This window comes from Solanum pennellii, chromosome 7, assembly GCF_001406875.1.
Source record: "Solanum pennellii chromosome 7, SPENNV200".
NCBI lineage: Eukaryota > Viridiplantae > Streptophyta > Magnoliopsida > Solanales > Solanaceae > Solanum > Solanum pennellii.
In genome coordinates, this window is record NC_028643.1 from 42,461,712 (window position 1) to 42,487,555 (window position 25,844).

Below are 25,844 nucleotides of genomic sequence, written 5' to 3' on the forward strand. Positions count from 1 at the left end.
GAATGACACTAAAATTCTTTTTAAGGAAGGAATAGACTCAAGACTAGAAACCCAACCAATCAATGTTAAATCAACATAAATTATATCATTTAAACAAGGCAAATATCTAAGCTCATATAACCACACATAAGGCTCAAAACACTTCATCATGAGGCATTTCCTTCTCACAACACTTATGAGCTTCAACATACATTACATGAGTCAATTAGCACAATGTTCGACTTAACAACATGCTACTTATAATATTATAAAGACCCACCATATAAAAATGCAAAACATAACTCAAAACAAGGAAAACGCAAAATTTCAAGTTTTTAAGAGAAGCACTACAATAACTTCACTGTTAGTTTATTTTTTCCAAAAATGCATAATACTTCACCCAAAAATCAAGAAACTTCAATTTCTAGTTATATATATATTATTTAAAAGAATGACTAACCTTAATTCTCAAAAAGATGAGGGTAACAGAACTTCATGTCAGCCTAGGCCTCCCATGTTGCACACTCAACTAGATAATTTTCCATAACATGTTTATGGAAACCACTTCTTTATTCCTCAACTTCCTGACTTGCCTATCAAGAATTTGAACCGGAGCTTCCCTAAAAGACAGGTCATCCTTGACACCGAGACCCTCAATTGGAAGAATTGACATGAGATCACCGATACACTTTTTCAACATAGAAACATGGAAAACCGGATGAACTGAAGCCAATTCACTAGGAAGTTTCAATTCATAGGCAACCTTACAAACCCTTTGCAAGATTTAATAGGGACCCACATAACGAGGACTCCATTTCCCATTCTTGCCAAATCTAACCACCTCTTTCATTGGTGAAATTTTCAAATACACCTTATCACTTTCTTCAAACTCCAAATCCCCTTTTCTATGATCGACATAAGACTTTTACCGATTATAAGTCGTTTGCAACCGGTTCCTTATGATATGAACCTTTTCCAAAGTTTTATAAATCAACTCGGGACCAAGAAGCGATAGCTCACCCACTTTAAACCATCCAATAGGAGACCTACACCTCCTACCATACAAGGCTTCATAAGGAGCCATGGAAATGGATGAATGAAAGTTATTGTTATCGAAAAACTCCACCAAAGGTAAATGTTTATCCCAATTCCTTTTAAAATCAATGATGCACGCCCTAATCATATCTTCAAGAATTTGTATCCTACGCTCCGCTTGGCCATCCGTTTGGGGAAGAAAAGTGGTGCCCAACTTCACCGTAGTACCTAACCCATTTTGGAACAACCTCAAAAATCTAGATTTGAATTGTGCGCCCCGATCATATATGGTGGTTAACAGAATGCCATGGCGTCACACAATCTCAGCTAGGAAGATTCTTGCATAATCCTCTGCCGAATATGTAGACTTGACGGGAATAAAGCGAGCGGACTTAGTCAATCGATCCACAACCACCCATATGGAATCATAGGACTTTTGAGAACGAGCTAAACCTACTACAAAGTCCATATTGATCTCTTCCCATAAGTAGGAATTTTGATCTCTTGTAGTAAGCCACTCGGCTTTAGGTGTTCGGCCTTTACTTGTTGACAATTCGGATACTTAGCGACAAACTCCGCTATGTCCCTTTTTTGAACTTCCCACCAATATATCCCCCTTAGTTCATGGTACATTTTTGTCGACCACGGATGAATTGAGTAGCGGGATTAATGTGCTTCTTCTAGGATCTAATTTCTCAACCCATCTACATCGGGTACACATAATCTCCCTTGGTACCTTAACACACCGTCCCCTCCTAAGGAGAATGATTCATTCAACATGTCGAGAACCGATTCTTTAAATTCCATTAAGGCTAGATCAAGGTGTTGTTTGGACTTCACCTCAACCACTAAAGATGACTTGGAGTTATGATAAATTATAGCACCCTGATCCGGAAAAGTCTCCAACCTCACCCCCAACCTAGCCAACCTATGTACTTCCCTTGTTAGGTCCTTCTTAGCTTCGTCAAGATGGGATACACTACCCATAGTCATACGACTTAGGGAATCCGCAACTACATTAGCCTTGTCGGGGTGATAAAGGACACTCATATCATAATCTTTTAACAACTCTAGTCATCTTATTTGTTGGAGATTCAACTCCTTTTGGGTAAACACATATTAGAGACTCTTATTATCGGTAAAAACATCAACATGAACCCCATACAAGTAATGCCTCCAAATTTTCAAAGCAAACACCACGGCATCTAACTCAAGGTCATGAGTGGTATATTTTCTATCATGTACCTTTAGTTTCCTAGAGGCATAAGCTATCACCTTCGCGTGTTGCATAAGCACACACCTCATACCCACTCGGTATGCGTCACATTACACTACAAAACCCTTTGTACCCTCCGGTAAAGTCAACCAGGGAGCGGAAGTGAGCCTATCTTTCATCTGTTTGAACTTTTCTCACATGCCTCCGACCACTTAAACTTCTTATTCTTTTGGGTCAAATCAATCAAAAGGGATGAAATGGACGCGAAACCATCCATGAACCTCCGATAGTAACCCGCTAAACCCAAGAAACTCCTAATGTCAGTCAGAGTGATTGGTCTAGTCATGTTTTTCACCGTTTCAATTTTCATTGGGTCTACCTCAACTCCCTTACTAGAGATGATGTGCCCAAGAAATGTTACCGACCTCAACCAACACTCACACTCACTATATTTGGCATACAATTGATGTTTTTTAAGGGCTTGCAATACTACCCTCAAATGACCCATATAATCATCTTCATTCTTCGAATATACCAAGGTATCGTAAATGATGACAATGACAAATGAATTTAGGAAATTTCAAAATACTCTATTTATTAGGTCCATAAATGCTGTCGGAGCATTAGTGAGACCGAAAGACATGACCAAGAACATATAATTCCCATACCTAGTCAGAAAGGTTGTCTTTGGTATATCCTCACCTCTCACCCTATGTTGGTGATACCCCGATCTCAAGTTAATATTTGAAAGGTAACTCTCTCCTTGGTGTTGATCAAACAAGTCGTCAATCGGAGGGATAGGGTACTTATTCTTAATGGTGATCTTGTGGAGTTGGCGGTAATCAATACACATTCTCAAGGACCCATCTTTCTTATTCACGAACAAAACCGAAGGACCCCACAGATAAATAATAGGCCTTATAAAACCCTTTTCTAGTAAATCCTTGAGTTGAGGCTTCAACTCCTTCAACTCGACCGGAGCCATCCGATAAGGAGAACTTTATATGGGATTTGTATCCAATAGCAAATCAATGCCAAAGTCAATTTCCCATTCGGGAGAAATACCGGTAAAATCATTAGGGAAGACCTCTGGAAACTCACTCACTACGGGTACCGACTCGATGGGAGGGACTTTGGAGTCTAGATCTTCGAGTCTTACTATATGATAAATACAACCTTTTGAGATCATTTTCCATGCTTTTAGACAAGAAATAATATGATCTCTAGGAACAGAATTTCCCCCCTTCACTCAAGATCGGGTTCATTTGGGAGGTTAAACCTCACCACTCTCGTCCTACAACCAATGGATGCAAAACATGCATGCAACCAATCCATACCCAATATAATATCAAAATCAAGCATATCGAGTTCTACTAGATCGACATAAGAAATTCTATTCGGAAGTATTATAGGAAAATTTCCATACACCCTTTTTGCAACAACCAACTCACCCACCGTAGCAGACACTATAAAATGTTCATGCAAAATATCGGGTAAAATATCAAACTTTTTAGGTACTAGAGGTGTAACAAATGATAAAGTAGCGCCGGATCAAGTAATGCATATACATCAAGATAGAAAACTTTCAACATACCGGTCACCACATTGGGAGAGGTATGTTTCTCACCCCTATAGCGGAGAGCATAAATGCGGTTCTTTTTTGGAGCATCACTAGAACCACTTTCTTGAGCTTGACCACTACCCTTGTCTTGACTCTTCAAGTTTGGGCAATCTTTTATCTTGTGACCACTCTTGCCACAACTAAAGCAATTATCCATCCCCTTAAGGCAATCACCATAGTTCTTTTTACCACACTTTCTACAAGTTTGATTCTCATTTGATGAATTAGTACCTTTTCCCTTCTTGAATTTAGGGTTAGACACCCTATAACCACTAGATCTTTGGAATTTGGAAGGGACTTGATTAGAAACCCGCTTTTTAAATCTAGGCTTGTCTTGTATCTCAAGCCTATTCTTTGAAGACCCTCCATCAAATGACCTTGCTCTCTTAGAATCTCTTGTTTTTCGCTTAGACATTGCCTCCTCAACCTTTCTTGCATACACCATAAGACGGGAATGTTCATGTTGTCATGTAGCATGGCCGATTGACACTTCTCTTGTAAGTCCTCCGACACCCCCGTCATAAAACGACTCAGTTGGTCTCTAGGACCGGAGACCAAACAAAGAGCATATTTGGACAACTTAATGAATTCAAAAAAGTACTCATGGACACCTTTTCCTCCTTGGCGAAGATTGATGAACTTCGTCACTTTCTTCTCCCTCATCTCCCTAGGGAAGAAACGATCCAGTAAAGCCACCTTAAGGATCTCCCAAGTCACCAGACCACCCCTCAACGACCTATTATCCCTCCATTGCACATAGCAAGTTTGAGTCACATCATGGAGTTGGTATGTGGCTAACTCGGCCTTCTCACTTGGAGACACCCCCATAGCATAAAGTATATTGTAGACCTCATCGATGAATTCTTGGGGGTCTTCATCAACCTTAGACCCGTAGAAAGTAGGAGGGTGCATTCGAGTGAAGTCCCTTAGAAGGGAAGCCATAGTAGTGACTTGTTGATGAGGACAGGGAGCAATATCCCGATTGGCTTGGGCTGTCATAGGTTAGGCTTGAAATGTCGCGGCTTGTGCTTGAGTAGTAATTACTTGGTCCATTTGAGCAAGAATATCCCCCATCTTAGCCTCCGTCATAGGTGGAGGGTTAGCCGGGGCTTGCTCCACATTATCTTCTTGTTCAAGTGGAGGAACTTGCTCATCATGGGGAGGAGCTCCCGCATTGGAAATTTCCTCTTCAAGTCTTCGCGCCGCATTCCTTCGAGTGTTCATTCTTCCTATAAGCACAATAATAGGATTAGATGAAAAAGCTCACCATAAGTATACTCTATTGGCATGATATCAGATTTCCAAGAAAGAGAGTGATTCCTAAGCATCATATAGGTTCCTACTGATAAGTTTGGTGAGCTTCACAAATATGAATACAAACCTACATAGACATAATAGAGAGAGAGACATAACTCAACGATATTCAACCTCATGCTCTGATACCAAGTTTGTGATATCTGGATTTACCCCTCTAGACGTAACCGGCGTCCTCGTCATTTTGAAGAACTAAGACTAGCCTCTTAGTCTCATGTCATTACATTCATAGGTTAAAAATTCAGAAAATTTTATAACTTTCATTATCACTACTTAGAGGTTTACATACACCTCTACATACACATAACATATATTCATATGGAGTATACATAGACCCTTCACATAGGAAGGTTACATAGCCTTCTACTTTTATTGCACATACAGATACGTAAAATATAGAAATAGTCTCAACGATTGTCTCATCTCATACCAGCCAAATGAATATCACAATATGGTCATATCCCTTATATCAATTCAACAAGACCATGTATAGGTCATACAAAAGTACAATACTACAATTGGAAAGAAAAGGAATGAAAGAGTCAATAAGCTCATAACAAAATCCGTAAACTAGAGGATGACATTGCCCTCGAAAGTCGAGGACCTACCCCACATGGATGAAGGGAAGAATCCTAGCCTTCAAAAATGTCTCCTTCAAAACTCTTCAACGATTGGAACCTAAAATGTTTGCGAAAAAGAGAAGAAAATGGGGTTATTACTCCACATGTACTAAGTATGGGATCATATGCACATACACAAGCAAAGCATGCTAAAAAGGATTTTTTATCAAAACATTCCAAATTACACCTTTAGGGACTTAATGAAAAGTCAAGTAAGTCATATCAAACAACCAAACATGCTTATTATCTTAACAAGTAATATTTATCCAAACAAACTTGAAAACCATTATTTACTAGAACCCTAACATTAAGGAAACAATATTACAAGAATCAATATGAGTTAAACTTATCATATTAAGCAAGACAACTACTCACGTGTCTTTATCAAGTCAACAAGTGAAATGACCAAGAAAATCCTCATAACCTTACTCAATTAAGTATCCTCAACAAGAAAGCATAACCAATGTCCAACTTTACATATCATGGAATTTAGGTCTACATTTCATCATATATTAACATTATAACCCATGACATATTAATAAATGAACTAATCAACATATAGTATCAACAACAATCCATGGTAATCATATATACATCATATATAATCATAACATAATCATATATAAGAATCTCCCCCTAAGACTCCCCTCAAGGCTAACTAGTGCAATGTTTAGGTAGAGTCACATACCCCTACCTACACTTAGATAGACCCCTTTAGGTTATCCAAATTAGAGTTCAAGTCCTTTAATTTGTTTTACATTTTTGGGAACATCTTGCCCTAACAGACATAGACCACATGAACTAGTGTGGAATCCGGTGGCATAAAACCCAACACTTAAAGAAGGCAGACTACTTGCCAAGGTAGTACAAAAACATGAAACATAGAAACTACGTGGATCCACTAGCTAGTATTCCTATGGGGGCAACATAGTTCAAGAACTAGGAGATTTAGTTGGGACCCTCTTTATGAGCCATGCATTGTAGTTTCCAATCTCAAGAGTAATGTAGTGTTCCAACCTTCCCTATGTGGGAAGGGACACTCTTCTATCTAGTTCACTCGGTGCTAAGCTAGAGACTCTTTTTGAAATATCTTTATGACTTTAATTATCAATGATAGATTAATTTACGCCATAGGGTCTACCCCTTGTATAATCATCATCATTAATATCTCAATAAGAATTGTATGAGTATAAGTCATTTCTTCACAATTCATATAAGTGAGGTTAACACATTAGCATTTCATAGAATATTAAGGCACATTGATAGTTTTCACCATCCTTACATCACATACACCTTAATCAACCTTACAACATAGTCGAGACATTTTAATTCAACATCATACCACCCTATAATCTTAGTATAAAGCATACTCCAAAGAAATATCATGCCTTAAGAACAATTAATTACAATTGGAAGTAAAGATAGAGATTGTAAAACTTACCAAGTCTTCCTCATAGTCTACCATCAAGGTCTTACTATCAACCCATAACTCAACCCAACTCGGGGAGTAACATCATCACAAAATGATAACCAATATAATAACAAGGCCAATCACATCAAAATAACACAATTCAACTTTAGATCACAACTTTAGACAGGATACATAGGTTAATTTCACATTATAATTCATAACCCAAATCACGTCTAAAGAACCACCATGATAGGCCTATAAGTAATATTAGTTTAATCATAATAACACCATAGGATAGTAATCAAATAGACAACCAACTCTATTGAATGATCACAATACAATATAGGTCAAATTCACTACCTAAGGTTAAGGATAGAGGATCATATTCTTCAATTTAGACTAAACCATCAACAATTACCATAAACAAGTTGAATAACATGTTAATCTACTCAGTATAGACTAAAAAAATAATTAACAACTTAATTCAGAACTTCAATTTCGTAATTGAATGAAACCCACAAGAATACTCAACTTTTGAAATCTATTTTGAAGGAACACATTGAGGAAAGATCCTCAAAGGTGAATAAAACCCATACTTTAACGTTTTTCAACAATTTAATGGTGAATTCATCCTTTTCCATCCCCCAAAACCTAATCCTTGCAAGTCTTCAAATGTGAGTTCACGTTGAGAGAGAAATAAGAGAGAAGGATGAGAGTTTATTTGAGAGTTGTCCTTAGGTAAATGAGTGTTGGGAGTATTTATATTGGGTCTTAAATAAACTTAATAAGACTCCCTTAACCCCTAATTAAACCACCTAACCCCCTTTCTAATTATATGACACCGATTTAAATTAAACAGGAAACTCGACCCTCATAGATGAAACCTCGATCGACGAGCCGTCTGTGAGTCGAAGGACAGCCCCCCTCCGTCTGGAACTCCATCATCTTGGTCAGAGACTTTGCAGGCGAGGGGCTTCCTCCAATTGTCTAAGTGTGGGACAACGGTGGCATCGACGCCCTATTGATCCACACACGGACCATAGCCTGCACCTCTACACTCCGTCGATGAGTTCAGAGGCTTTGCGGGTTAAAAGGACCTCTCCACCAGCCTAAGTGTGGGAAAGTGGTGGCATTGACGCCCTGTAAATCCACACACGGTCCGTCTTCTGTCCCGTAGATGCGCACTGCCACGCAGTGTTACATAAAATTACAAGGGTCCTCCTCAAGGTCCCTTGGTTGGTCCTTGGGGAGTCGTACCTGGACGTTTCAACCATGATACAACAAAAACACTTACTAGCTACCTTTCCACAAATTTTCGTACATTTTCCGACTCCTAAAAGTTAGTCAAAAACGCTAAAGCATACTAACATCCCTTTGAACCAACTTCCAAGACGTCATGTATGTTTTGGTTCTTAAACCTCCTAAATGACCTATATTCATTAGAAATGAACCTAGAAATAGTTATTACACCCTATGACATCTATGTTAGGCTTTACAATGTGTCTTGCATTTTCAAGGTGTTACACTATCATTTTTGTTCACACGGGGGTCTAACTTCTTGGTTTGCTTGAGCCACCATAGCTTGAGCTTGAGTAGCTACGGCTTGAGATTTAGTAGTCATGGCTTGAGCCATATTTATTGAAGTCTTCCTTATCTCTCCATCCAACATAATTGGAAGATTTACCGGAGCTTTGTCCTAGAGGATCTTGTCCTTAAGGAGGAGCTTCGTTGTCTTCGGAAGGAACTCCCGGTTAGCAATATCCTCTCCAACACTTCTTACAACTGCCGTTCTAGTAGTCATAGCCTATAACAACAAGAAAAAGGGTTGGAAGAAAATGACATGAAGAGTTAACACTCTCGAGGCACGACTTGAATACCAAAGAGGTGAGTATTTCCTAAGCATCAGATAGCGTCTCATTCATAAGTGTGGCGCTTTACACAATTATGAACAAGAACCTACGTAGTTGTGGTTTATTTAGACATCAATTTTATGATTACTCAACCTGATGTTGTGATTCCAAGTTTTCCATTACAGGGGAGTACCCTCTTAGATGTAACTTGTGTATTCATCCTCTAAGAGGCATTAGACTATCCCTTAACATACATCATTTCATATCATAGGTAGAGAGAGCGCGGAAAAATAAAAACTTTACACATGAAGTATACATAAACTTCTCATTTATCCATATATATGAAGTTTACTTAGACTTCTCATTTAACAACATAGTCTAATATTGTCTCACACATAACCATCTACCATAGAAGTATAAGTTTGGGCTTAGCCCTTACACTGTTACAATATGCCTCATGTAGGACTTGCAATAAAGTCTCTAAAGATAAGAAATGAACATTGTATTAGACGTAGTCAAATAGTAAAGCTAGAATAGTGGTATCATCCTCGTATTTTAGGAATCACCAATAACTTGGAAATTATGCAAGTCTTTCTTGAAAATTTTCCTGAAACTCTTCAATGGCCCGAACATAGATTATTGTAGAAATAGAAAGAATATGTGTTATTACAAACCACATGTACTAAGGATGGAAACATATGCAAGTAAAACCATTGAAAACATGCACAAAGGGATATTTTCTTTAAAAGAATGCCAAGTTACTTTGAAAGCATTTATGCACACATAAGGGCATATACAATTCAATAATCATAACAACATTCAAACATGAACATATCCATATACAAGAATAACATCATTATAAGTCATTTCAACATTTCATATACTATAGTTCACATAATTAAAGAATATAAGACCCTCACTGACAATCCCAATCTAAGTTAACTAGTGCAATGCTCATGTGAAGCCCCATAACCCCATATAAGCTAAGTCAACTAGTAAATTGTAAGACCCCCAAAATGAGTTAGGGCGTCTAGAGCCTAAATGTTCGTCATAAGGGTATAAGGTCGCAAAAAAGGTTTATAATGTGGTATTGAGGCAGTGTATAAAGTGTGAGGTGATTTTGAAGCAAAACGTCAAGGGACGACCAAGACGTTTGACCACTAGTCGCCAAAGGGACTTAGATGATTTTATGTTTTTTTGAATGCGTAATAAGCTTATGATGTCTTAAAAAGAGTTGTAATTATTCTTATAGGTATTATATGGAGTTTCATGAAGTTTGGAAGTCAAACATCCAAGAACGTCTAAGACGTTCAAAACTTAGCCTTTGAGACATTTATGTGTGTCTTGAGTGTGCCTTGCATGTTTGGATGTGTTTTACGTGTTTATTTTGCGTGAAACATACATGGAAGGTCTTCGACATGTTAGGGTGTATATTTACGTTGAGAACATCTGGGTACTACTAACCAAGGGCCCTGCAAAAGAACCTCATAGAAGCACCCAAAGGCTGTCGAGACACTGCCTTGGCAGTGTTAATCAACGAGCTAGAATGACGCCTTGTCACTCCACCAACGCCCCATCGATGGGGAGGCATCGATAAAAACATAGCCTGGTGAATCCTTATGTCAGTTGACTCGCCTTAGACCCAAACTAAGGCTAGCATAATGGCCTATCGATGGACCTACTGGGCGTTGATGGGTCTGTAGATGCAGGCCTGCAGAATTACCATGCACGCTGCCTATTTTTGGGGTGAATGGGAAATTCACCCCACGTGATAACCTTACCCTATGTGGTTTATTTAACTATTTTTTGGCATATTAGGTTGATTAAAAACGTGAATAGCCCGTACCTAATCTTCCATTAAAAACTCAAACCCCCCTCTCCTAAAATATCTTCTCTAGAAACCTCCATTGACGGTGAAGTTCAAGGTCAGCTTGTAGGTTTGATTCTCATGGGTTCATCACCAATTTTTAAGTGGTTTCCTCACGTAATAAAGGTATGGTTATCCTTCATCTCTAGTTAATCTTTAATCTAGAGAGTCCTCTTCAAAGTTTTCAAAGAAGTTGCATGATCAAATCTTTTCTTCTTCAATCTAGCCATGGGTTCTTTCTTAAATTTATTTCAACATCATAATATTAATGTATTCATGATTATATACTGATTTTTATGTGATTTTCTATCCAAATTCATGATGAACCCATGCTCTCTAACAAACTCAATTTAAGACTATGTATGGCTTTATGATCTTTATCTTATGTATATCGATTTGTGATTCAATTATATTAATATGCTTATACCTACTGTCTAGTAGGTGTATTTATGATTAATTGTTGAGGAATGATCCATGTGAATCAATACATGAAGATATGAACAAGGCTAGCTTAGATTTCTATGTGTTCACTGTAACATTAATCTTTAAATGTATGAAAGTTGAATTCAAATATGTTAAAAGGCATGTAGATACTACCTTAGGTTAATATAATGATTGAATTGTGGTATAAATCTTGTATGATCAATGTAATGAAGGCTTGGTATGAATTGATTTAGTTTCTTCTACTCTATCATGTAGTAACTTGTTATCTTGATGTTAGGATGGTTTTTATGAGACTCAATCATGGTGAATTGTGTTAGCTACTACTTATATGTATAATATGATTATAATTAAGTGTAATTGATCCAATATTAATAGATAAAAATTGAATTTGTAAGGATTGGTTCAGGTCCTTTTAGCCTATAGACTCGATAAGAGTAATGTATATGTTGATATATATTATAGGGTGAATGAAGCATGATTTTTAATATCTTTAATACTTCCCTAAATTTATAATATTGATAAAATATGATCGATGAACAATATAGGAAAATTGGTTCATGATCTATAACTCTCTACTTTCTAGTATATATGTGACTTATTGTATTAGAATGTAGTATGACCTTGTAGCGACTTGTACATGATTTATTTGATGATTATCATACTTTATATACTGTCCTATACTTGAATTATTGATTAAATAGTAGTAATGTTCAATGATTACCAAAGGCTAAAGGATTGGTAAGAATTGCTCTACGTTTGTACTTCTCTACTTCTCTACAGTATTGTTGATGAAGCCTTGTATGGCATTGTGTGGTGTGGGCCACTTATGGTGGAGGTGTTTACTTTATTGTAATTATATATGTGTTGAACATGGACTTGAAGGAAAATTGGTGAATATATGAGTGTGTGGTTATGATGATCACACCATGTGAAGTTTATGCCTACTTTCCTGTTTTAGTTGTGATCTAGGTTGTTTGGCTATTGTTTGAGCATGTAAATGGTTAGGTTAAGATCATGTGCACGTGCTTCTATTATTGAAGTTTTAAGTATTGAAGACCCCTTCCCATGTACCCCTATAAGAAGGTGTAAATAGCTAATGTTGGGAGTCTTAAAGTATAGTATGCACTTAGCTTGTCTCCTATGGTAAATTGTGTTGTGTGGTCTATGCTTGGTTATGCATTGTGATCCTAATTGGGGGGATGCCTCAATGTGTTTTTTATATCCATTATGTGATCATATTAACCAATGTAAACACACCCTTACTCTACATGCATGCTTACATCGAGTTGTTATTGAAAGCCATTATATGATCATGTTGACCAATATATACACACAGAGACATTATGAATGCTTACATTGTAGTTAAGGGTCATGATTTATAATGAAAGGTTGATCTCATAATCACTAAATGTCTACTGCTATGCATGTAATGTAAATGTATGTGAAGTATGTTACATATTCCATTAACTAGGTTGACTTGATAGGTGTACTAGTATGGTCAAAGGTATGGGTCCTTGTCTATTCATTTCACATGTGTGCCTTGATAGGATAGTTTCTACGTTTGGTTTCTATGTACATGAATATGAATGTATGGACATGCTATGAATATGTCTTATATGCTATGATATTAAGTATATGATAAGATGAAACATTAATGTGCATAGTGTCTTAAAGTGTTTATATGAAACGATTGCTCATATAGTTACACCAATAGACTTATGCATTGATATATGAACATGTGTGACATTTATGTGTTATGTGAAAGGTTTTCTCACATACAACACACACACACATTTATGAAGATCTAGTCAATAGAGGGGCCTTGAAAGGTGTGTTCATGTGTACCCTAAAACTAGATAGGCGCTTGAATATTTTATAAGCATATAAGGAGTCAATATCCTAAGCCTATGATTTATGATGTAAAGTAATAAATGCTTTTAATAAAAAGGGAACATAGCTTAGCACCGAGTACACTTAACAATGAGAGTTTTTGGCTTCCCTTAGAGGAAGATTCACCATTGGGTTTCCATAAGGTCTGACTTCCCTTAGAGGAATATTCACCTATGGTTCTACATGGGGTGGTGGCTTCCCTTTGAGGAAGGTTCACCCACATTTTCTCATGAAATGAGGCTCGAATGCCAATGAGCATGCAGAGGGTCATGTATATCTCTTAGTTACATAAACTATGCTAGCCACATCAGATCTAGCAAGTGAATTCACTTAGTATGTTATATGTTAATGTTCTACCTTGGTAGGTGAGAACATATTCCTTTGGTGTAAGTCTCTACAACTCCAAATTCCATGTTTAACATCCATGGTATTAGTGTCAGTTAAGTCTTAGCTTCCCTAATGTAAAATGGACAATGGAAGTAAATGACTAAGGACCCTAACTAGGATAACCAAAGAGAAGATACTTAGGATAGGTGGAAGTAATGAACCCACCTTGACATTGCACAAGTAGCTATCTAAGGGAGTCCTAGGAAGGTGTTATAATGCATGTGCATATGATTATGGTTATCTTACATGACAAAATGTTAAGTGTGTACATGGGGAAATGATTTGCATAATATGGAGTTCTAATGTAAACTGTGTGCTTTGGTTATGAAATGGTCCTATGAATGAATGAGTTGAGTTAAAAGGTTGTATGTATGCTTTCCTTGTGGTCTTAAGGTGAAGCTTGAGAATTACTAATGTCATGGGACATTATTTATGCATTGAACCATGAATCACTGGAAGGATTACTTGGGAAAGTTAAGAAGTTTGAATGAAAGCGATTCACTGTAAAAGTAAAGTAGTTCACTGTAATGTGTGAGAAGCTTACTGTAAAATGTTCTAATATGTGGCTTAAATTATATATATGATTTTTGGACTTTGAATATGTCTATATTAAGTATTTGAATGATATAAATGCTAGCGTATCAAGGTTTTATAAAGATTTCACAAAAAGTCATCATGTGTGGTTTTCAAGTAAAATGTCCCTTTTAAATGCATGTTTTTGCATGGTTGCCACACTTAGTGCATTATTGTACTAACTCATTCTTCTATACTTTTTACAGAAAGTGTATGTTATGGATGCTTAAATGATGTTTATATGATTGAGGAGCTTGATATGTGATTCCCAAGATCAAGGAAAGGAATCCATAACTCCAAGGATGTCCTAATGTTAAGGTTTCTGTAAAGTCAATTTGTTATTGTACTTATGTATTATGTTAAAAGGGACGTGTCCGTAATGTACTCTAATGATGTTGTGTCTAGGATGGCAAAGAGACTTAAGGTCTAAATATGTACTTATGATATTTTATATATATATGAAGTGAAGTTTCAAGCATATGATGTGCTATGAAAAGTTATAAACTTTCCGCTAATTTACCTATGACAATGCAATGAATGATAACTATGGGCTTGTATAAGACCTCCGAGAGGTCATGTACGCCATGTTACTTCTATGGGGTGATCCTTGATGTTACATAAATAGACCATAAGCAAAGACTATACTTCATATAACATTATATCATGCGTAAACATCATCATACATAGAAATTTAGATCAATATCATGTTCATCAAATGAAATCAACATCATATAAGGTAAACATCATGTAAAACAAACATAATGCATTTCATTCATAACATAAGTACATGAGAACATCCTCCCAGGTCTCCACTCAAGGTCAACTTGTGACATGCATAAGTAAAGTCCAATACCCTTACCTTCACTAACTAGAACCCCTTAAGTCACCCTAGTTAATGTCCATCATTAATACTTTCATTCATTTTACTTTCGGGAATATTCTCCTTAACCAATAATGGACCATCCGAGCAGAGCATGGAATCTTGTGTCATAAAATCCTACACCGAAAGAAATTGCTCTACTTTCCAAGGTAGAACCATGCACGGACATATTATTCTAAGTGGATCCACTAGCAAGTATTCCTATGGGGGAACATTGTTATGGAATTAATAGATTTGCTAGAAACTCTTTTATGCACATTGCCTTTTAGTCTCCATCTCATGAGAACCATACTGAACCTACCTTCTCTCATTCAGAAGGGACACCTCTCATATCTATTTCGTTCGTTGCTATAATAAAGTCCCTTCTTGAAATTTCTTTAGGTCATCCTTAACATTAGTTTACAATATTCGCCTTAGGGACTTACCCCTTGTATAATAATGATCATATCTCTTTAGATTTAGAATGAGAACTTTCTTTAGTTACAACCCAACGTTTGTGAGATCATCACATCATAGTCATAATAGTAAGGCACAAAAGAGATTCACTTTTAACTTTGCCTAATCATACCCCTATCATGATCTCACATTAATATATTCATAACATTCCATCATATTCATCATATAATCATCTTCCTATTCTATTCACACATTCATACTTCAATTGAACCTCATCACCACATCCATCTAATAATCAAATTACCATCATCATATAATAGTAAATTAAGCAATAGCACATCCAATTACCGCATCCCTAATCATCTATAAACCTAATACATAGTTAGGGTTAGGGAAAAGTGGTTATTCATGGATCTTGTAGGGAAATTAGGTCAAAGTATAAGGAACTACAAAAATCTACAATTCAAAAATCATAATATATCAATATAATTCAAATAAATACAACATTAAAAAGCAATTGAAAGATAACCCAAGAAATTGGATGAAAACCATAATTTTGAAGACCATTGAAATCAAAAATTTGGAGAGTCTCTTGGGGAACGACTCCCATGAGTAAATAGCTTCCATACCTTATTAACTTTCGAGAATAAGAGAACAAAGCCTTGATATTGAATCCCTAGTGAAGCTTGAACTTGTTCTTTAATGGGGGTATTTGGGGTAGTGAGAGAAAGTAGAGAGAAGTTGGGGCTTATTGGCTTTTTGGAATTTATGAGGTGTTAGTTAGTTTAATGACTTAGGGGGGATAATATAGTTCAAATCTAACTAAGTAAAATAGTCCTTAATAATTAATTCATTAACTAAACAATTAACTAATCACCTCTAACTAAACTAAAACTTTGCACTAAAGTGGGGTCTCAAATGATGAGAGACGGTTGATGAGGAGTCGATCAAACCACGGATCGTCCTGGTAAGTCGTGGTTTGGATAAAATACTGGTTTCTGAAGAACTTTATTTATTTGTCTCTGTTTCAACCAATGAAACCAAATAATGGAGCGACGTTCAAATGATGACTCGTCGTAGCCCTCATGGTCGCACAGTTCCAATAGAGAGTTTTAGAGGTCAAACGTTGCGTCCTCATCAAGACCGTTAGGTTGGTACTTGGGGATTCGCACCCAGACATTTCGACCCTAAAAATACTCTAATATGTATTATAAAACTTTTGACCAAATTTTTGTTTTACCCGACCCTTTAAGACCCTTGAAAGACACAAAGGAATACTAGTTAAATTTCACTAATCTCCGAACGTCGTGGTCATCTCTTCAAGTTTAGCATCTAATACTTCCTAATAAATGTAACTATGTCTTGAATTATCATTATCCAGTATATGAGTCTCTAATCTAAGTCATGGAACTTTCGGAGTGGTACACTCATTGTGCGCACTGCAGGCGCACCGCCCCAGGCCCTCTGTAGTAGATGTGGCACGTTGCGCCTTGATTTTCCTAGGTGACACCTAATGAATTTATGAAGCATAATGAGATAGTTTGATGAAATTCGACCCATACCTATGCACATTCAGATAATCGTGCTTAAATGTGAGGAATTCACGTACCTTGCCCTGCTTCAGTTTTTGAAGAAAGATATGCCCCAAGAAGGCCTTTTCAAAGAAAGCACAACTTGCAGGTGGTGCATCTTCATCTATACCCTTGTTCTACAAATCGTAACATGTTCTAGCAATACCTTTGAGTTGATAAGCAAATAGTTCAACTCTCTTAGTGTCAGCAACATGCATCACTTCGAACACCTTTTCAGTTTTCAGTTAAGTTCTCTAGATTCTCAATAGTGCTCGAACCAGCAAAACTTGGTGGATTAATCCTCAAGGACTCACAAATCTTTGAAGTGTCGGCCCCTTTGTATTGGGCTCTTTTTTCTGACCAACCTGATTTCCCACAGCCTGAATCAGCATCCGAATTGCCTCTCTAAATTCTACACTAGTGACTTCTCCCTGCGTTGCTCTTGAGGTGCATTGTGTAACCCTTGTACCTCAATGTTCTTTCTAAGTGGACGATATCATTCTTCTCTTCGTGGAGGTGTAGGTATCTAAAAATACATGCAAACACAAATTAGAGAGAAACCTTTAGAAATGAACTCTAACGCACAAAAGAATATGAAAGAAATACAGAATTTACTTAATGTTACAACCTCCTATTGTAGATGTGGCGCACTTCACACCGATAACTAGGTCTCTATCGACACAACTTCATAAACACCATAGGACTCTTGAACTCTATACTTTGATACCAAGTTTGTCAAGCCTCGAGCCTACTCCCTGGGCTTGGCTGGCACTCTAATTGTCTATATATGAAGTCTTCTAAAACTGATATTGATGTTTGGATAGACCCCATAACATCGTATTAAAGAAAATACTGAAAAGAGAATGAAAAGAGTCCTTCAGAATGCAAAAAGGCTCACAGATTGACTTTGTTGTGCTTAACTTTATCAGCACTACCCCGGATGTTGATCCTCATTACCTACATCGGCATAACGATATGATGCATGCAATTGGCATCAGTACATTGAATGTCCGGGTACGCGAGTTTGAAAGATAAAATAACCTAATCTTGAAACAAGTAAAAAGGAACACTTACCTTGGCTCTGTTGAACTCATGAATGACATAACTCAATATAATTGACTCATTTCAATATAAAGAAATTCAAAAGCAAGGGCATTATACATAAAAGTTGTTTGAAAACATGATGTAAACTCTGAATGTATTCAAGGATACAGTTAACTATGAGAAGTATGTAAAAATACAAATTAACTTATGTTTATATATATACATTTCAATTAAGTGGGATATTCTCTAACCGACAACCATCATATAAGAGCAATAGTGATGATACAACGGTCTAGCTCACGTTGCTAGCGCATCCCTTACTCGTCCAAAGGTGTATGACCTGAACTGCCTATTGGATCAACTAGTCTAACGTAAAAAGGGTTCTTCTAAAAGAATGACCATTTTCTACCAATGGTGATTACATGGTTTATGGGGGTTGAAAGTTGTCTAAACTCTTCCCCATATATGGTTAGAAGTAATTTAGAGTAGTTATAATCATTAGGAAGTGTTAAATCACTTTAGAAAGTCTTAATAAGACTTAATTACGAAAAGTGGGTAAAAAAATGTAGGTTCAGTTGCGCTGTGCAGGGTCTCAAGTTCAAAGGACTCATTTTGGTGCACTGCATGCTCCCGCCCTAGTCCCTTTGATTCATATGGAGCGCAATGCGCCTCGCCTTGTCCAGGTTAACCCTGACGAATTTCACACATCAATTTCTGACCTTAAATCATTTTGTTTCCATATTTTTTCTAGAATTTAATTAGATTTCATGTACCCACATCATATATACATGTATATAACCAATGAATTCAAGAATAAAACTTAGATCATCAAAGAACTCCTAAATCTCAAATCATGTTCAAGAACGAACGTAATTCCCGGAACCATATTCAAGAGCAGTCAAAGTTCAATCTCTTCAAAATGAAAACAAGTTGATTCAAACATGTTTTTCTTGTGGATAAATGAATCCAATATTAATATATACCCACATACCTTAATAGGACTCATCTCTGAGGAAATCCACAAGTTAATTCGACAATTTTGACGAATCTAGTCCTTCTTCTACTTCTCTTCTCCATTCTCCTTAGCCCTAGCTTGAAAATTCCCAGCTTCTAAAACTTACTAAATTCAGTGTTGACCCTTATTAAACTCCAATAAACATATTAAATTAATAGGGTAATGAAAAGACTATAACACCATTTAAAATCACTGAATTAGGAACTTCCTTAATCCAACAACCCAACTTCCAAATGACATAACTCACTCGTCCAAACTCGGAATCACGCAAACTCGACACAGTTTGAAAGATCATTCCAAGGGCATTCAAAAATATCTTGAAAAACTCCTACCTCATACAGAGCTACGACTTATTATCATTTTTAAAAAGGCTAAAACTCACTTTCGAAAAACATTCCAAGAACAAACATTTCAAGATTTTAAACTCCTTTGTAGTACTTTGTAGTTGCGTGATGTTAAAATATATACTCCATGAAAACATTTATCCTCGAATTAAGGTATTCCAACTAATCTAAGGATAGAACATTAATGTAACACCCTGTATTCAAAATAGACTAAAAGTTCAGATTCTCAGAAGTTTTAAGTGCTAGCGACGGAGCCAGCTCAGGACTATCTGTCAACTTATGATCTGATAGTGGACTCCTCGATGGTCTAGACAAATTTTAGTCCTCGTTATTGAATGACGGTCCACAAGTACGGACCGTCATTCAACTTATGGTCCGTTAGTCGACTTTGTAGATCGGCTAGATAAGTTTCAGTCCTCAAACGCGATTGACAGTCGACCAAAACAATTGTTGAGTTAGGGATCTTTTAGTCTTTTCATTGTTCATTTGGCCCTTAAACTATGTTGTTTAGACCTTAAATCATGATGTTTTAGTCAGTTTATGCCATGCAACGTAACTATGACTTACCTAAGTCAAATCATTCATCAAAAATTCAAAAATTAGAAGCAATAGAGGAGAAACTGGTCAAGAACCCTTGTTTAAGAACACAACAAGTTTCCATAAGTTCTAGCCCCAGAATTGAATGATTTCTTCCTAAAATTCGTCACCAGGTATGTTGACTTCACTAGTGTGTTCCTTTCGCCCATTAGGTCCCTAAAAGTCAGTCGGTTTCTTGATTCCCTTATTATGAATAGACCCAAGGTTTTTAAACCTACAGAAGATCACCATGAATTAGTTAGTTATATGTTCCAAATAAGAACTTTATGCTGCTATTCAGTTTATTGCATGAATTTTAGAACCGTAGTTGTGTATTATTTTAGTTCTTGAATTACATATACTAGATCAGATACATCTATCAGTCATTCAATCATACATGCCTTAGTTAATATTACATCATTATCAGATTAATTTTTCCATTCCCAGTTTCCATGTTCAGTTTTAAGATATCTAGTATTATAAAAAGTCATTTATAATGTTTAATCATTTAATTCATTGGGAGTACCATATATAATACCGAGTTGGATAATGGTTAAGTGTGCCCAAATAGTCCCAGAACTACTAGCCAAGTAAGTTGTAAGTCCTCTATGTGGGCATCAGTTTAGTAATAAGTCAGCATTCTTTTATAGCTCTAGCAGGGTATATTGGGTCCTTTCGATCAAGACTATAAATTGGACACCACATTTAGGTCATTTTGGGTAATTATCGGTCATTAGTAGCTCCCAAAGTTCAGTCAAACTCTATTGCACTAACCATATTTACAGTTCAGTCAGTATTCAGTCTCACCATGTTAAATGTTTGGTCATTGCATCCAGTTACCTCATCATTTAGTATATCATCTTCAAAATATCATACTTGCTTTTGTGCTTGTTAAGTTATGTATTATTTCATATTTACTATATCCTACATGCACGGTACCTTTCAAGTACTTACGCATACGTGTGCTACATCTTCTCGTTATGTAGGTCCAAGTTCTCAACATCCAGATCATGGTTAGATCGATTTGTGATATCTAATTCAGCAGAATTAGTGTTGATTCCTTAATCTCCGAGTACAATAGTCATGAGTTTGTTTTAGTATTTTCAGTCCGTTAGTTTTAGTTTTTCTAGACCTATCTGGGGCCTCTCCTAGCATTTCTAGTGAGTTGGAGGATATGTTTAGACATACTTAGTTTCAACTTAGTATTGATTTAATATTTTTTTATATTAAACTCATCAGTTTTTATATATCTCAATTATAGTATATAGACATTCCCCATCTTTTCATTATATTATAACTTCGGCACCATTTTATTATCTTTAATATGGTAATGATCATGCCAACAACGTTAGCTTGGGATTACTTGTGGTCATAGGTCCCTTGTGCACGCCTATGGTGTAGCTTGGGGCGGGAAAAACTTTATATGAGCAAATTAGGTTTTAGAATCCTAGGATGTCTGTGAAGTCCCACAAAATAGAGTCCTTTTCAAGGGTGTGAAGTGCACCACATATAAGGAGAGGGTGTGTATGATGTCTTTTATGATAACTTCATTTTATTGATATTCTTATCGTGCATTAGTATGATATCCTTTATAATCCACTGTTATGCGCTTAAGATCATTCCTCCTCATAGAGTTTCCACATGGAATGCTAATAAATGCAATGCTAACGCAGTTCCTCTAGTCCCATATAAGGAAATTTCGAATGCATTGTTTCAAAATGCCAATTCAACTTTTTTCTAAGAGGATGACCAACCAGAATAATGAACAAGTTTTAGTTTCTATCAATAGAATTGATGGAACAGTGGCAGCTAGAGTTTATGATTTTGTTAGGATGAATCTAGCTGGGTTTTTAGCATCACAAGTTTGTTAGGACCCACAAAAATTCATGGATGGGGTTAAGAAAACCATTTGAGTGATACAAGTGATTGGTAATGGTAGGTTTGAGTTTGCATCCTACCCTCTTAAGGATGTGTCTCACTTATGGCACACTCTTTGGGAATGTCCAGGAGCAACTCTTTCATGTATAACTCTCTTTAGAGCAGTCAAATTCGATGTCAGTCTAGAAACTCTCTCAGAACCTTTCTCAGTCTCTACTCCAGTCGGTGACCTAGTTTATAGCTTGACAAATATACAGAAAATGCCCTCTCACAGTCATTTATAAAGTCAATTCAATAGATATTGTAGAGTTAGAAATGGTAAACTTCGTGTCATTTTAGACATGGATAGGTACATTCTTTGTATGCCTCAGATGATTATAGAACTAGGATTGTTCATTTTCAATTTTCAAACGAACTAATCTTAGAATGGAACAATAGCATCTTAGAGACAAGCGGTCAATTAATTTCTTACCTTAATTAAAAAAATATTATCTCTAAGTGTTATCTCTATAATATATTTTTCAGGTAAATGATTCTAGCGCTGAAACCCCAACTCTTGAGTTTCTTCTAGAAGTCTATGAATTTCTAGAAGTCTACTTTGGAATTTATGTTCTACTAGATAACCAGCCTATATGTATTCCTCCTTACAAAATTGCTCATGTTGAGGTTGAGGAATTGAAAGAGCAGTTGAAAGATCTTCTAGATAAGTTCTTCATTAGACTTAGTATTTATAGGGCCCTAGGCTGTGTACTAGTGTTGTTCACAATGAAGCAAGATGGTTGTCTTAGAATGTGCATTAACTATAGACATCTGAATAAGGTCACAATGAACAATAAGTACCCCATACCCAGGGTTGATTATTTTTTTAACCAACTATATGGTGGTAGACAATTCTGAATAATAGACCTCAGATCCGGTTATCATCAACTTAGAGTAAGAGATAAGACCATTGTGAATACAACCTTCAGAACTCGGTATAGTTATTACAAATTTAAAGCTATGTCATTTGGACTAACAAATTCTCCTAAAGCTTTCTTGGATTTGATGAAAATAGTGTTCAAGTAGTACTTGGACTTGTTCATTATCGTCTTTATTGATGATATCATCATTTACTCTATGAATGAGGAAGAATATGCGAGTCATGTAAGAGTTGTTCTGCAAACTCTCAAAGATCACAAGTTGTTCACTAAGTTTAGCAAATGAAAGCTCTGGTTACAATCTATTTCTTTCAATGGTCACATTTTATCTAGCGAAGGAAGCCCAATGGATTCACAGAAGATAGAAGTAGGGAAACAATTTCCCAGACCTACCTCTTCTACAAATGTCAATGGCCAAGACCTACCTCTGCTATAGATATCAAAAGTGTCTTAGGTCTAGTGGGTTCATGGAAGGATTTACATCCATATCCTCACCATTGACTAGGCTGACTCAAAATATGGTCATGTTTCGATGGTCAGATGATTGTGAGGAAAGCTTTGCATAATTAAAAACTGGATGGACTACAACTCCAGCCTTGACTCTACGAGAGAGTTCAAATGGTTATGCGATCTATTGCGATGCATCTAGAGTTGGTATAGGTTGTGTGTTTATGCAGCGAGATAATGTTATATTTTATTCTTCTAGACAGCTTAAGGTGCATGAGATGAATAATCCAACTCATGACATTGAGCTTGAAGCAGTGGTCTTTTCACTATATCTGGAGACACTACTTGTATGGTGTTCACTGACTATAAGAGCTTTCAATATTTATTCATCCAGAAAGAGTTGAATCTTTGTAGAAAAGATGGCTTGAGTTCCCTAAGGATTATGATATGAATGTATATTACCATCTTGGTAAGGCAAATGTAGTAGAAGATGCTCTTAGAAGATTATATATGGGTAGTGTAGTTCTTGTTGAGAAAGAAAAGAAGGAACTAGTGAAGGATGTTCACAAGATTTTTCACTTGGGATTTCACCTTATAAGCATATCATGCAATGGTGTAACAATTCAGAATGGGGCAGAATCTTCATTTGTATTGGAGGTTAAGGAAAATCAAGACAATGATCCAATTTTGCTTGAACTTAGGGGTACAATCCACAATCAAAGTGTGGAGGTTTTCTTCCAAGGGGGAGATGTTATACTTATCGATCAGGATAGACTTTGTGTTCCTGATGTGGGTGAATTAAGACAACACATTCTTGAAGAATCCCATAATTCAAGATATTCTATTTATCCAGGTGCCACAAAGATTTACCGCGATCTGTGGGAAGTCTATTGCTACACTGTTATGAAAAGAGATATAATAGGTTTTATGGCTAAGTGCCCCAATTACCAGCAAGTGAAGGTAGAATATTAGAAACCATGAGTTATCACACAATATATTGACATTCCTACTTGGTAGAAGGAAGTGATCAACATGGAATTCATCACAAGTTTGCCTCGTACTCTCAGGCATCATGACTCTATTTAGGTCATTGTTGATAGAGTTACTAAGTCTTCTCGCTTTTTGGTGGTCAACACTACATATTTGGTGGAGAATTACACCAAGCTTTACACTAGTGAAATTTTCAAGTTGATGGGGTTCCATTGTCTATCATCTCAGATAAAGGTCCTCTATTTATCTCCCAATTCTCGAACTCATTACAGAAATATGTTAGTACTCAAGTTAATCGTAGCACAACATTTCATACGCAGATAGATGGAAAGGTATAGTGTACCATTAAGACACTAGAAGACATGTTTAAAGCTTATGTGATCAATTTCAAGTGTAGTTTGGATGATCACCTTTCTCTTATTAAGTTGGCCTACAATGATAGCTATCATTCAAGCATTCAGAAAACCCCATATGAGTCACTATGTGAACGTAGATGTAGATCTCCTATTTTTTGTTTTATGTAGGTGAAGACACTTTGATAGGACCTCATTCAGTCCATTATTCTATGGAGAAATTTCAAATCTTATTAGAGATAGACTTAAGACAACCCAGAGTCGTTAGAAGTCTTATGCAGATATGAGGAGAAGAAAACTAGAGTTCCAAGTTGATGATGGGCTTTCTTTGTAGATTCACCTGTGAAGGGGTTGATGATATTTGGAAAGAAAGGGAAGCTCAGTGCTACATATATAGTCTCTACAAGATCTTGAAAAGGGTCCGGAAGGTGGCATTTGAGTTGGAGTTGCAAGCAGAACTAGCAGTAGTGCATCCAGTTTTCCACATCTTGCTCTTGAAGAAGTGTGTGGGTGATCCTGCCTTTGTAGTGCCATTATAGAGTATGGTTGTCACAGATAGTATTTATTATGAGGATGTACCAATTGAAATTCTTGACCTTCAAGTTAGAAGGTTGAGAAACAAAGGAGTCACTTTAGTTAAGGTTTTGTGGTGGAGTCCGTTCGAAGTAGGAGCTACTTCGGAAGAAGAAAAAGCTATGAAAGCCTAGTATCCTCACCTCTTTATTTTTGATTCCACTCCAACTTGAGGTATTAGTTCATCTTTAGTTTTTCAGTCATTCGTGCGCAAATTCAGCCTTAGTAGCATACTCCTTAAGTTTATACTTGCATTTTTAGTCTATTTGCATGTTCTTCGAACTCAGTTTAGTCAGAAAATTTAGTTGTCCGTGCTTAGTATTACGGATTGCAGATCCTTCCCTCCATACTCAACTATTTTACTTTTCATTCAAGAACAAATGTCTCAAGGGGGAGATAGTATAACACCCTACATTAAAAAAAGACCAAAAATGCAGATTTTCAAAAGTTGCAGGTTCCAGTATGGACCGTCAGTCAACTTACAACAATCAGTCAACTCCATCGATGCATTGGCTGACATTCAGTCCTCATTCACGAATGACGGTCAACCACTACAGACCGTCAGTCGACTTACAGTACGTCAGTCTACTACTATGTAAGTGACTTTGACAACATTGTAGTCTAGGGTCTTTAGGTCTTTTACATGTTTGTTC